The 14,308-nt window shown below is 38.1% G+C and overlaps 1 non-coding gene across 1 annotated transcript; it reads right to left on the bottom strand.

Annotated features, from left to right (window-relative positions):
• Positions 1-9,472: 9,472 nt before the first annotated feature.
• On the bottom strand, positions 9,473-9,578 carry LOC128592278 (U6 spliceosomal RNA). Its single transcript, XR_008381829.1, has one exon. It is a non-coding gene; the product is annotated as a U6 spliceosomal RNA (small nuclear RNA).
• Positions 9,579-14,308: the final 4,730 nt, after the last annotated feature.

Raw genomic sequence — 14,308 nt, 5'->3', positions numbered from 1 at the left:
TTGAGTATTGAGTTTTTCGAAAGTCCAGTGGACATTTTTAATCCTTTCACCAGTGTGGAAATTGGAGTTTGATCAAAAGTTTCTGAGTGAGTTTACTTTTGTGGTAGAGGATTGGGCTGGTTATTATGGAGAATAGGTCTGAGAATATCCTGAAGAGCTTGTTTGGTTATGGCAAATTTCTTCAACGTGTGAATGTCATTAAATTATTTAATTTCTTCATCATTAGGGAAAATCACTTTAGCTGGATACAGGATCGGGGGTTGAAAGTTATTTTGTTTAGGAGATTAAAAGTCGATTACCACCCTCTTCTGGCTTGAAAATTTCAGCAGAGAGATCTGCAGTCATTCTAATATTCTTCCCTTTGTAGGTAATGGATTTCTTACGTCTGGCTGCTTCAGGAATTTTCTCCTTCATATTAACTTTAGTGAAGTTAATTATGACATGCCTGGGGGATGTCTTTATCGGGTTGAGTCATGCTGGGGTTCTGAAACTGTCTGTTATCTGAATTTCAGAATCTCTTGGCGTGTCTGGAAAACTCTCTTTCATAATTTCATAGAGAAGGACCTCTGTGCCTTGCAAAGCCACTTCATCACTTTCAGGGATTCCAATGAGGTGGATATTAGACTTCTTTGAATTATCCCAGAACTGTCTGAGAGAGTGATCTGTTTTTTCTCTCCATTTCTCTTCCTCTTTGAGAGTTTTGGAGCATTCAAAAGCTTTTTCTTCAATGTCAGAAATCCTTTCTTCTGCTTGCTCCACTCTGTTACTGAGGGATTCTACTGTATTTTTCAGATCTTTGAGGGCTGCAAATTCTTGCTTCCGTGTGTTAAAATCTTTCGTGGTTTTGTCTTTAAATTCGCTGAATTCTTGAGACATCTTTTGAATTTCTCCTCAAATTTCTAATTCTGATTTTTGAATTGCTCCTCGAATTTCTAATTCCAAATTTTTCTCCATTCTATTAATCTTATTTGCAATTCAAATTCTGAATTCGATTGCTGACATCTCAGCCAGCTGTTTATGAATGGGATCTTCAGTTACATCTGCCATATCTTTCCTTGGGGGGGTTGATCTATTCTGGTATTCATGTTACCAGAATTTTTCCACTGATTCTGCCCCATGATTATTTTACACCATTTGACTTTTTCCCTGGAGCTTTGTCAAGGACCTGTACAGTGCTACAGCCTGAGAACCTGGGGACCTGTTTGGTGTGGTGGGTCTAAGTGGCTCTGTCTTGTTTTTAGCTGGTGTCTGTCCGACCCTAGTGAAACAGTTACTCTGGGTTGAAGTCTCAGCTGTGGAGAAATACCAGCAATTAAGTCACCCCACCCCCACAGGTAACAATTGGAAAAGGAAAATCAAACTTTCCTACAACCACACACCCATGGCACCATTTGGATAGTCCTCGGGCAATTGGCTCAGTTCAAAAGGTCCAAATCCATTATCTCAGTCAGCACCTGTCTCAGGTGGGAGAGTTTAAAAGGTCTCAACCACTAGATTGCAGGGGTCTGCTGACAACTCATATATGACTTGCTCCAGTGCTCCGTGAAGTCAGGAAGACCCACCCAGCAAATAGATTAGTCTGGGAAGGTTGATGCCTTCTTCCCCACCTTGCACCTCTGTCACACCCAGTCACTGAAAACCCCATATGGCTGTGACCTAGTTGTCTCCAATGAACAGATACTCCAGGGGTTTGTACCTGTCTGAATCACAAGGAAATCTATTTCTGCTCAGCCAGGCTGCTGCTCTCTGCTTATATCCAGCAGGGGGAGGTGAGGCTTGACAACCTTGGGCACTTGATGTAGGCTGGGGGGTGTTCCCTCACTTCTAGCCCCACCCCTGATTGATGTTACTGACAGAACAGAACAACTTTGCGGGAATTTGTTTCTGTCCCTGTTAAATTCCCCTGCAGAAGAGAAGCTGTTTTGAGTTCCCAGAACCTGTACCTCAGGCCCTGTCTTTGCTCCTGCAGGTTTGTATTCACAGCACAGTTAGCTGTCAGTTCTAGCCTCCTGCCTTCCTTTGTCCATAGGCTGATGATCTCCTGAGGGCTGGGTGCATCTTAGGCTCAGTGAAGCCATCTGCTGGATCAGCCCCACCCTGGGAATATCCCGGCTGTGCATGTGAATTTTTCTAGTCCCTGTGCTCCACCAAGGCCTGTACTGCCTCCAGCAAACCCTTTACTCCAGGGCCTGCGTTTCCGTCCCAGATCTGTTCTGCAGTGGTTGCCACCTGAGAAGATGCTCAGCCTTCTCTGGTTGCCCAGAGATACAGGGGGTGTGACTTTAGAATATTTGGGGTGAGCCCTATTGTTGCCAAAAATGGCTGCTGCTCTGTGCCTCGGGGCACCACTGCTCCAGCGTGGTTCCCTCTCAGTTGAACGTCTCTCCTCCCTCCTGCGCCGCAGAATCAGCACTAACCAGCTGCAGTCCAGACCCTGTTCACACCCCTCAAGAAATCACCCAAGAATCTGGACTCCTGGGGGACAGGTGTTGCATGACCAGAGACATGAATGAACAGCAGCTTTGCCATGGGTGTAAACTCACTCCTGTAATTATTAAGTCAAGAAACAGACTACACAAGATGCGATGGCGTGTAGCAAAGATCTTTATTTAGGGGTTTGATTTTATACCTTTCTAGTCATGTACACACTTAATTTATTATCTATTAGTTTCACCATTACCTCAATATACCTATCTGAAATCAACTAAAAAGGAAATATCCTGTTACCACATCAACATAATCACTTTTGCAGTAAACATCTTCTTCTAAACACTGACTAATCTCTGGGCAGGTGTGTAAACAAAACCATAAAGAAGAAAGTAGCCACAGGGGAACAAAGTTAATAGAAAAATATCTTCAAGTATTCACTCAGTTTACTCAGTATGAAATAATGACTGTGTCTTCTCCTCAGGGCAGAGCATTTATAGACCTCTGACAATATGTTGTTAACATAAGTCAACCCTCTGGCCCGTATTTCTGAGGAAGGGTGGCATGATCTCAGGCTTCACGGGGTGTACATCTTCAGAGAAATGGCTTAAGGAAGCCAACTCTGCATGTAGCCCAGGGGGGTCCAGGTCCCTTAAGTCTCTGGAAGAAAAGCAAGTCATTTTAAACTCACACTGAATTCACTTTGTCTGCTTGATGTAGGATATGTTTATTTCTAAATATTATCCTACAATAGGCCCCTTGACCTCAGAGTGAGAGTGGAGGGGAATGCTGGGAGCTCAGAATTATATGTAGAGAATATATACAGTTTTATGCCTGGCAGGAGAATGCCATGGCACCCTAGTAGGGGAGGTAGGTCCAGTTTTTAGAGGGTCTCTCCCACAGAGTGTAGTGTGAGGAACTTTAACTCTGCTCTTTTATTTTGTGGGGCACTCCAAGCCATTCTCATGGGGGAAGGGGATGCCCGACCACTTGGTGATGGATTTTGTACCTTTTGTTTGTATCCTTGGGGTCAAAGCTCACCTCAGCATGGTTGATGTGAGTTCTTCAACATTCTCTCTTGGTGCAGCTCTAATCCACCAGGTTGCTTGTTAAATTTCTGCCCTTTAACTCTCCTTCTGGACGGAAGCTTCTGTGGAAAACTGGGACGGAAGCCTCTGTGGAAAGCTGGCTTCAGTCAGCCATCTTGTCTCCGCCCCTCAGAAAAACCTTTTTAGAGATAACAATCAAAGCAAATAGATAATCACCAGAATGGGAAAAGAAATTTGCATATTATGAATTGGACAAAAGCTTGATAACTAGGATCTAGAGAGAACTCAAATTAATCAACATAAAAAGTCAACAATTTCTTATGTCAATGGGCAAGAGAGATGAATAGAACCTTCTCTAAAGAAGATAGACGAATGGTTAACAAACACATGAAAAAATGCTCACCATCCCTAATTATCAGATAAATGCAAATCAAAACCATCCTGAGATATTACCTAACTCCAGTGGGAATGACCTACATTACAAAATCTCAAAGTTGCCAATGCTGGCGTGGATGTGGAGAGAAGGGAACACTTTTACACTGCTGGTGGGACTGCAAATTAATACAACTTTTGTGAAAGGAAGTATGGAGAACCCTCAAAGAAGTCAAACTGGACCTCCCATTTGACCCTGCATTCCCATTACTGGGCATGTACCTGGAAGAAAGAAATCATTTTATCATAAGGACATTTGGACTAGACTGTTTATCACAGCTCAATTTACAATCGCCAAAATGTGGAAACAACCTAAGTGTCCACCCATGCAGGAATGGATTAACAACCTAAGTGTCCACCCATGCAGGAATGGATTAACAAGCTGATATATATATATATATCAAGGAATAATATTGAGCCACTAAAAAAGATGGAGGCTTTACATCTTTTGTATTAACCTGGATGGAGTTGAAACACATTCTTCTTAGTAAAGCATCACAAGAATGAAGAAGCAAGAATCCTGTGTACTCAATTCTGATATGAGGACAATTGATGACCTAATACATGGTGGGGGTGGGGCAATGGGGAGCAGAGAGAGGGAAGGAGGGATGAGGTGGGGGGTTACCTTGTGTGTAACACACCTCTTGGAGGCAGCACATAATTATAAGAGGGACTTTATCTAACAATCAGTGTAATTTGGTTCTCTGTACCCTCAATGTATCCTCAACAATAAAAACAATTTTTTAAAAAACTTTGTATTCATAAAAAGCAATTAAAATTACCTGCAATAAAAAAGGTCCTAAAATTGAAAATATTTGAAGAAAATATTAATAGTTTTGATTATATGAAACACATATTATATGCATTATGTGTGAGTATAACCTGTCTACATTTACACATACATATTTACAATCAAATTTAAAACTGAACAGAGTTTAATAACCCACAAGAGGACACTAAAACACCAAGAGATAAATTAGGAATGGATATTATTGGACAAGTTAGAAACGTATTTTATTATTGGACAAGTTAGAAACGTATTTATAAAATAGTTCTGGCAAAAAGTTGGGAAGAGGTAAAGTCTCCATCTTTCTTTAAGGCTGCATAGTATTCCATGGTATACATATACCACAATTTACCTCTTTCATGTTTACATGGATGGAGCTGGAACATATTCTTCTTAGTAAAGTATCCCAAGAATGGAAGAAAAAATATCCAATGTACACAGCCCTACTATGAAACTAATTTGGGACTCTCACATGAAAGCTATAACCCAACTACAACTTAACAATAGGGGGAAGTGGGAAAGGGAGGGGTGGGTGGAGGGAGGGGAATCGGTGGGATCACACCTGTGGTGCATATTACAGGGGTATTTGCGAAACTTGGTAAATGTAGAATATAAATGTTTTGGCACAGTAACTGAGATAACGCCGGAAAGGCTATGTTAACCACTGGGATAAAAATGTGTCAAATGGTTTATGAAGTGAGTGTATGATGCCCCATAATCATATCATTGTATACACTTATGATTTAATAAAAAAATTAAAAAAAAAAAAAAAAAAAAAAAAAAAGTTGGGAAGATATAAATTTTGAGAATATATTTTTGAAAAACAAGTTACCTATAGTTATTCCAAACCTGTTTCACTCTAGTCTTGTATGAAATATTTCAGAAAAGTAAAAGGAGCACAGACATCGCGTATGTGCACACACACTTTCACCAACAGACTCATAGTCTCAAACAAAGCATATTGAAGACTTGCTGTTACTATTTTCCAACAGTAACTGTGGCTCTTATTCTTGAAATATGACTTGTGATCCTCATTTTTACAAATGTTCTTATTCAAAATCTCAAGTGATTTTTCATCCCTCCTTTCTCTGCTACAGAACCAACTAACATACCCTGTCACTTCCACTCTTGATTGGATTACACCTCCTCTGCCTTGCACACCTGCCTTGGCCCTTGGGCAGCTTCTCATTACATCTTGGGGTCTTCTATTTACTTCAAAGTTGTTTCATATTCTAAATTGCCCTAGCTCTGATTTGCCCTGCAAATGCTTGTCAAAATGATGCTTCTAAAGTTCACATTTTACTATTTCCTTCTCTTGTTCACAAACTATAAAAATTGACTTATTCCCTACTCTAATCCTCAGTATTCCTCCTTGTGATGGGAGTTGCTGACCTGAGACTCTCAAAAATATGCTGTAATCTACTTTCAGATTCAGTTACTTGGGTTGTAGAAAAGGATGCGTGTGTGTGTGTGTGTGTGTGTGCGCGCACATGTGAATTGTGTTGTCTTTCCTTTGGCTTCTGATCTCATACACATGTGACGGCTGGGATTCTCCACACATATTTGTCGCTGCCTGGCATCTGGAGTCCTCTTTGTTAGGAAGCTGTCATCTTTTGTTAGACTGATCTTCTATTCCTTCCCTTCCTAAATAGTTGTCTTCTCTTTGAGACTTTAATATCTAAACTTTCATGTAACAAAGACTTGATTAAAATATGTACTATTTTATATACATAGATGTGTAATGTTGAAAAATTCTCTTGGTGCTATTACATATTCAGCTCGAGAATCTTGACTTTTTCTAGGTAGCTGTGGTGTTAGAGGGGTCAGAGGGTCCATGTGAGAACTGAAGAAGTGGAATTCAGACTGGTCCCTCACATTTGCAGAGTCTAGAGCCCAAGTCCACATGAAAACACACACATTTATTAGCACATTTTATATGGGTCTAGTTCATTGCATATTATCTTACTTTTTCATTGGAGCTTCATTTTACCATTGAATAACAGTTTTACATTTTATAATTCTATCATAGGCATTATTCTGTCATGACTTTTCAAAGATTTGAAGGCTTACCAATAAAACATATATACAATGCATCAACTTTAAATGTATTTTTATAAAAATGTGAATTAAACATTCATTTATGGACCAAAGATTACTTAAATTATACTTTTAATACACATTATTGTTGCCGGGTATGGTGGCTCACACCTGTAATCCTAACAAGCTGGGAGGATGAGGCTGATGGATTGCCTGAGTTCACAACTTGGAGACCAGCCTCAGCTAGAGTGAAACTCCATCTTTTAAAGTAGCTGGGTGTTATGGCAGGTGCCTGAGGTCCCAGCTACTTGGGAGGGTGAGGCAAAAGTATCACATGAGCCCAGGAGTTTGAGGTTGCTATGAGCTATGACACCACAGCACTCTGCCTCAAAGTAAAACTCTGTCTCAAAAAAAAATTCACATTATTGTTTCAAATTTGTAAAATATGTCTGTTAAAATTAAAAGACATTATATAACATAATTTAGATGTGATGTTTTACATAAAATTAGTTTTATTTCATACATTTGACTAAATGTTATTAAATATGTTATAAACATAAAACTACATCCAATTCTGTACCTCAAAGTCATCTAGTTGACAATATAAGGAATGGTGATGCACTTCATGCATGCAATGTCTACAGCACATAATTTCAAGAGTTAAGATGAATTGTTTAATATTACAAACATACTTCAGTCTCCATTTACCACTGTTGTGGAAACCATTTCTAATTCGTAAGTTCCTCTGAAATCACAACTGGGAATATCAAGATAAACAAGAAAACAGATGTTTGGAAGTACTGGGAATCAATACCTAATTATGCAAGAATCTATTGCATTCTTGCTGTCTGAGAAGAAGGATTTGACAAGTTAATTAATTTGTCTTTCCTCTTAATCTAAGCACATCCATCACTCAAATCCTATATACACCCTGAATCAATATCTATCTCTAATATTGGCGGGAATACAATATACAAACTTCATGACAGTCAGAAGCAGTTGCATTTTGTTTTGAGCTCATTAGAGTCTTGTCCTGTCTGGAGAAGTGCTTCTTTATAGCCTGAAAGGTATTATTATTACAACAGATGTTTTTATAGAAGGTACTCTGCCCAGTGCTGAGTGCTACAGTCTGTGAAAGAAGCTCCTGTGTGCTCTTTAGTAAGAGTACCTTTCTGTTTGTACTTAACAGTTGTGTCCTCAACCATTCTTGGTCTTTATTTCTGTGGTAGAAAGGCAACACTAATGGAAGCAATCCAGAGGTTTCACAGATTCTTTGGAGGTTATCCCAATTCCTCATGGTAAGTTCATAACCTTCATTAAGTTACATAAGAAAAAAATGACTTTTAACTTAAAGTAAATTTTGGCAAAAGTCTTGTAAAAAGTAGCTCTATACCTTCCTAGTAGAAGGCCAGTATGTAATCTATCATGGCTGCAGTAATCAGTTATTGACTAAATGGAGTTCATTGATTTAAACTTCTACAACTCAACAGACTCAATGAACACAATCCTCCCCAGTCTTAACTTCTGTCCCTACCCTATTTGGAGTGTGAGGTTTATGGTTCGTTATCAAAAATGAATCCTTTGAGCATGATAATTCCTTCGCCTTTCTGTCACCCCTTAGCTATATTCCTGATGAAAGTTCAACTGATGTTCTTCTCTCTGTATGCATGGAAACAGGTAAACACTTCTAGAAAGATAAGCAAGCAAACACGCGAAATGTCAACCACGCTTACTTTAAATGAGAAATGTCAAATAGGCAAACCTTGCCCAGTGGTGCTACACATTTCCCTCGTAGGTTTGCTTTCTCACTCCAAAACAACTGTTTCATATTTCTGAATCATTAACATCCCCTGTTCTTCTAACCAAATGATGGTATTACCTAATATCTTAAGGGGAGAAGAAAATCACAGAATCCAATGCCTCTTCTGGCTGATAACAATGTCTGCCCTTCCTCCCTTGCTGTGTATGATTTGCCTCCCATGTTCAAATCCTTGAGCTTATCTGCATCACTTTCCCTTTTGCTATGCCAGGGACTCCCCAAGTGTAATTTTCTCCTCTGCAGGAGAAATTCTTTCATGATACTTGATCAATCCCTCTCATATCAATGTGGTTTAGTGTCTTTCATCACATAACAAGAACAAAAAAAGAAATTCTCACTTTGTCTCATATTTCCTTTTTACTACAACTGTTTTTTTTTTCTTTCCTTTTTTTCTTTTTATAAATACCCTTCAGAATAAAACTTAAAGGGGAGGGGGGAAATAAAACCTCTCTACCTTACTATCTTCACTTTGGTCTGTCCCATTTCTCGTTAACCAACTCCGTTGAATTTTCTGCTACAAAAATTCACCAAATGCTCTTGATCATGCTATTGAAGAAGATTTTTTCCCTGCATCGTATGAGACCCCTTTGCTATTTTTATCTGTGTTAAATTTTAAGCCCCTTAAAATATACTACACCCCACCATTCCTCAATCTTCTACATAATGTAATATAATTCTATGATTTTGTTAATAGCTACATGTTAATGACCTCTCCTTATTGCTCCAGAGTTGCATATATCTAATTACATGAACGTCTTGAAGGTTCAAACTTATTTCCCATCTTCACCACATACACTAAAGCTGCTTTTTTTCCTTTCTTTCCTCAAAGAATTATGCTATATCAATTGTTAAAATCAAAGTATCTAGGAGTTTTCCTTTATTTCTCTTTCCTTTATCTTTTTTCTTTTTTTCATATTTGCTAAAAATATGGAACGCTTCATGAATTTGCATATCACCTTGTGCAGGGGCCATGCTAATCTTCTCTGTATCATTCAAATTTTAGTATATGTGCTGCCGAAGCAAGCACTTTCCTTTATCTTTTACATGTATATCCATTTCCTCAACAACACCATATTCACGATATATGCTAAATTATTTAGGTGCAGCTCTGTATCCACCATATTATTTCAAATCATAATCATTTCTTAGCTAGACATTGCAAAAAAAATTAGGCCCTTGCTACTCAGATCTAAAACATTGATGGGCATCTCCTGAAAGTATGCGAAAAAACGCAGATTTCAGACTCTTCCCCAGACCTACTTCATCAGAATCTGAATCATGGATTCCTTTTCCATGTGAGTTGGTGTATGCATATGAACATTTGAGATGGACTGCTCTAGGAAATCTGACTCCTGCTTACCTCTTTGAACCCATTTATCAGACTTCGCCTGTGACCTATGATATCTGTTGCCTTACATGGCCAAGTTCTTTTTACATAGGATCACTGCAATGGTTGGGTATAGGGACCAGGATAGTTCCCCTTATCAGTGGCTGCGTTCTTTTTGCCATGTAGGTCTGTGGCTGAGTCTTATCTCTGAAGAGATGTGGGATACAATTTTAATGTCTCTCAGATTTCTTCAAGCCTGGTATCACATTTTGTTCCAGGTATCTTTTTGAATATGTCTTTATAGTAAACACCTGTGCTATATAGAAAGAATTGTGAGGATGAACACATGTTTGCACAGAAAAAGAAAAGACAAGACTTCCTCTGGGAAAATATTGTGCCGTTTCCCTGGAAATCCACTTTAAAAGATGAGGGTTACCTGTGCTTAAATTTCTCCAGCTGTGACAAGAACTTACTGTGCGTACAGCATTCAGCTGGTCCTGGTTTTGCATCAGCCCTCTGATACTTGCAGAGGGAGGGAAACTGATGTAAAGTTTATGCTGTCTACCAGGCTATAACAAAGGCCTTTGCCTTCTCCCATTATCTGTGAAACTGGAGCATGAAACACATGTATTTTGAGAAAGAGTGAAAACAGATAGGAACTATATAGATTCTGTTAAGCAAGCAGAGTCCTGGAACCAGAGTGGCCAGTGAAGACACTGGATGTCATTTATCCATAACAACGTTAATGTAATTGTTTGCCTGAACTTATCTATTGGAGCCTGACTTCCTTAAAAAATAAGCTAAAATTCATTAAGATAGAACAATTTTCCTCCGAATATTTAGAACATCTCAAAATGGTTTTCAACCATTAAGGCACATTGCTTTTATTATTCTTTTGCATAATCAAAAAGGATCAAAATCAAAATAGGCAGATAACACACATCCAGTTATGGAACACGTGAAAATACCAATTATTTTTCATTTTATCACTTCTGTATTAAGCAGCTTCATGTTTCTGAAAAGATTATGACTATTCTTTAACAGCATCTAAGGGCTTTGGAAGAGAATTTTAAAATGAATTATTTGTTTTTCTGTACAGACAAACTCTCTACTGAGCTTTTGGGATGAAAAGCTCATTATTGCAACAACTTAGTTAATAGCATTTCTCAAGAATAAAGAGTAATATTAATTAAATTTGTAGTGTTATTTTATTACTATAATAAAATTCAATATTCCTTAACTAATTTTAATTTTTTAAATAATATTTCTAGCAAATTTGTTCTATTCATTAGGTCTTTAAAGAATTCTTGGGACCGGGCGTGATGGCTCATGCCTGTAATCCTAACACTCTGGGAGGCCGAGGTGGGTGAGTTCGAGACCAGTCTGAGCAAAAGCAAAACACCGTCTCTACTAAAAATAGAAAAACTGAGAAGAGGATCACTTGAGCCCGAGTTGGAGAGCACTCTATCCAGGGTGACACCTTAAGACTCTGTCACAAAAGAAAAAAAAAATTGTTGGACAAGAGAAATAGAGAAAATTCTCTTTTTGGGAACCAAAGGAAACAATGAAGGTGATAGGGATTACTAATTAGTATGTCAAAGGTAATATTCCTTGTAAACTTGATGTCAAAATATATAGTATTTTATTGACCAATATTAAAAATTCATTTGATGAAAAAATAAAATTTAGTGGGTGGCACCTGTGGCTCAAAGGAGTAGGGTGCCAGCCCCATATTCCAGAGGTGGCAAGTTCAAACCCAGCCCCGGCCAAAAACTGCAAAAAAAAAAAAAAGAAAAAATTTAAAAAAATAATAAAATAAAATTTAGTTAAAATTGTAAATCAAAAGGAGAATATGACTTACCAGCATTATTTTCATATCATAGATACTTTCCAATATTCTTAGTGTGCATCAACAGTATCAATACCTGACTATCTAAGGCAATATGTATTCTTTCCAGCTCATCTATTGTGCCAACTATAATTGTTTTACAGCATTGACCTTTTGCTATCAGTTACAATTCCAGGATTGGCAGGGTAAAAATAAACTGTCTGCAGAGTATCAGATAATACATATGCCTGAGGGGTATGCAGACCTGATGTTTACAAAGCTTCCTTGGAATATTAAGTGACCTTATCGATCTTTTGCTAATTATCACCAATTAAAATTAGTACACTAACCATTTTTATGACTGGTAATTATTTTTGAATTATTATGTAACTGTGATTGGCCTAGCTTCAGCTGCATGCCTTTCCTTTTTTTATGAAAATGTAGATTTTTTTTGATGGATTTTATCTGAAAGAGAAAATATAAGCTTCCAAAGGAAAATGCTATGCTTTTAGAAAGGGAAAACATCTGGTTTAGTCAGAGTTATCAAATAATCTACTCACTTCTGTAACTTACAGGTACTTTGGATATTAAAGTCCAAAGGGGTAAAAAAGGTGATCTCCTAAGCCTCACTCCCTGGATTATAAATGACTGGCCAAGTGACAATTAAAATGGAAACACTGAAGTAAATTCACACTTTGAGGACTTGAATGAAAATGCATAGAAATCATAATCTTTATTTCACAAGATTGTAGTCGTTTGTGTCCATTCTTGTATCATACCACAACCAAGAGTTTCTCATATAAATGTCTGAACGATCACAAATAATGTTGCATCTATAATATTCCAAACAATGCATTTAAAATAGAAGCATTTTTTCATATAAGTGAATTACTCCTATGCAGTAAAGGAAAAATGTTGACAGTCTACTTTTCTGAAAATGGTTTGTAGACATAGCATGTGAAATGCACAAACCAATAACTCTGAGAAAATAGGGACATAGCAACCATATGCATGACAGCTTTACAATGAGCCAACCTGTGAACCATATTTTAAAGAATTTCTTTCCAGTTTGTTTCCAGTTGCTGTAGGCCTTTAGAGATATTCTTGTTTGAGATCTGGAGGACAAAAGTGAAACAGCAGCTGTTCCATCTGTCACTTTTGTCCATACACCTTGTGTTGTTTTCTGTTTGCTCGCCTGAGTGTTGTGAAGCAGCAGAGGACGATAACTGCTCCAGGTCCTTCTCCAGCCTCCCCGAATCCTGAGCCAGCTGTTTGCATTTCCTTTTATAGTGAAGAACCCCTTTGCCTTCCACCAGTGTTGGAGACAAGAATAACCACAAGGGATCTACGTTTTCCTCATGGCTGCAGCTCATGCCTGCAGGTGCCAACGTGTTCGTCCCATCATCCGCCTTCCTTTCCTGATGGTCTACTGTTCTCTGGTCGTCAAGAGACCAGAAAGTATGGAGAATCCTCAAGGAGCTCAAATTAGAACTTCCATTTGATCCCACAATCTCACTACTCGGCATCTCCCTAGAAGAAAAAAAAATCATTTTATCTTAAGGACATTTGCACTTAGTTAATCGCAATTCAATTTACAATTGCCAAAATGTGAAAACAACTTAAATGCCCACCAACCTAGGAATGGATTAACAAGATGTGGTATATGTATACCATGGAATACTATTCAGTCACTAAAGAGATGGAGACTTTACAGCTTTTGTATTAACCTGGATGGAGATGGAACACATTCTTCTTAGTAAAGTATCAGAAGAATGGAGAAGCAAGAATCCAATGTACTCAATTATAATATGGAGCCTGTAGATGATCTAATTACACATACACATACGAGAAAAACTCAGATCAATTCAAGGTGGGGACAGGGGAATGACGGAGAGGGGAGGGGTGAGGAGGATGGGTGTGCTCTCGCTTAATGAGCATAATGTAAGGGTATATGGCACACCTCTTGGGGGCAGGACATAATTATAAGAGCCACTCTACCTAACAAATGCAAACATTGTAACCTAATCTTTGTACCCTCAGTGAACCTGAACCCATTATAAATCCATCCATCCATCCATCAATCAATCAATAAAAATAAAGGTACTATGTATCTATTTTCTTAGTTCTTCCTAACTTATAACTTAGCAATTCAGTTGTTTGCAGTGCTTTGGATTTTTTCAGTCTCAACCACATGGGCAATGATATTGTAAAATTTTGACTAATGGCACAAATGTGGACTGGAGAATCTCTTAATTCTCCTCCTCCTCCTCCTCCTGCTGTTAACAATGTGAACATAATGTCTGTGATGGTTAAGTTTTTTCCCACTGGTTTTGAGCTTTGCCAGATTATATGATTTGTCATCTTCTACTGTGTTGTCAACCACAGCTTTAAGAACTAGTCAGCTGAGAAGTTTAGCAACTGGAAGAATCAGTTCTATACTGCAGAGTTGTGATTTAATTATTAAAATTATAAGCTAGCCATTTGCATTTATAATACAAGATTCCAAAACAATTCAAACGTGTAGCTATTAAGAACAACTGATTGATACTAATTTTTGTTTAGTTCTGTTTTGATATTAGTTTCTCTAATTCCTATTTGTCTT

Source organism: Nycticebus coucang, chromosome 1 (genome assembly GCF_027406575.1).
Source record: "Nycticebus coucang isolate mNycCou1 chromosome 1, mNycCou1.pri, whole genome shotgun sequence".
Lineage (NCBI taxonomy): Eukaryota > Metazoa > Chordata > Mammalia > Primates > Lorisidae > Nycticebus > Nycticebus coucang.
The sequence above is the reverse complement of the archived record's forward strand: the minus strand, read 5'-3'. Positions and strand labels throughout refer to the sequence as shown.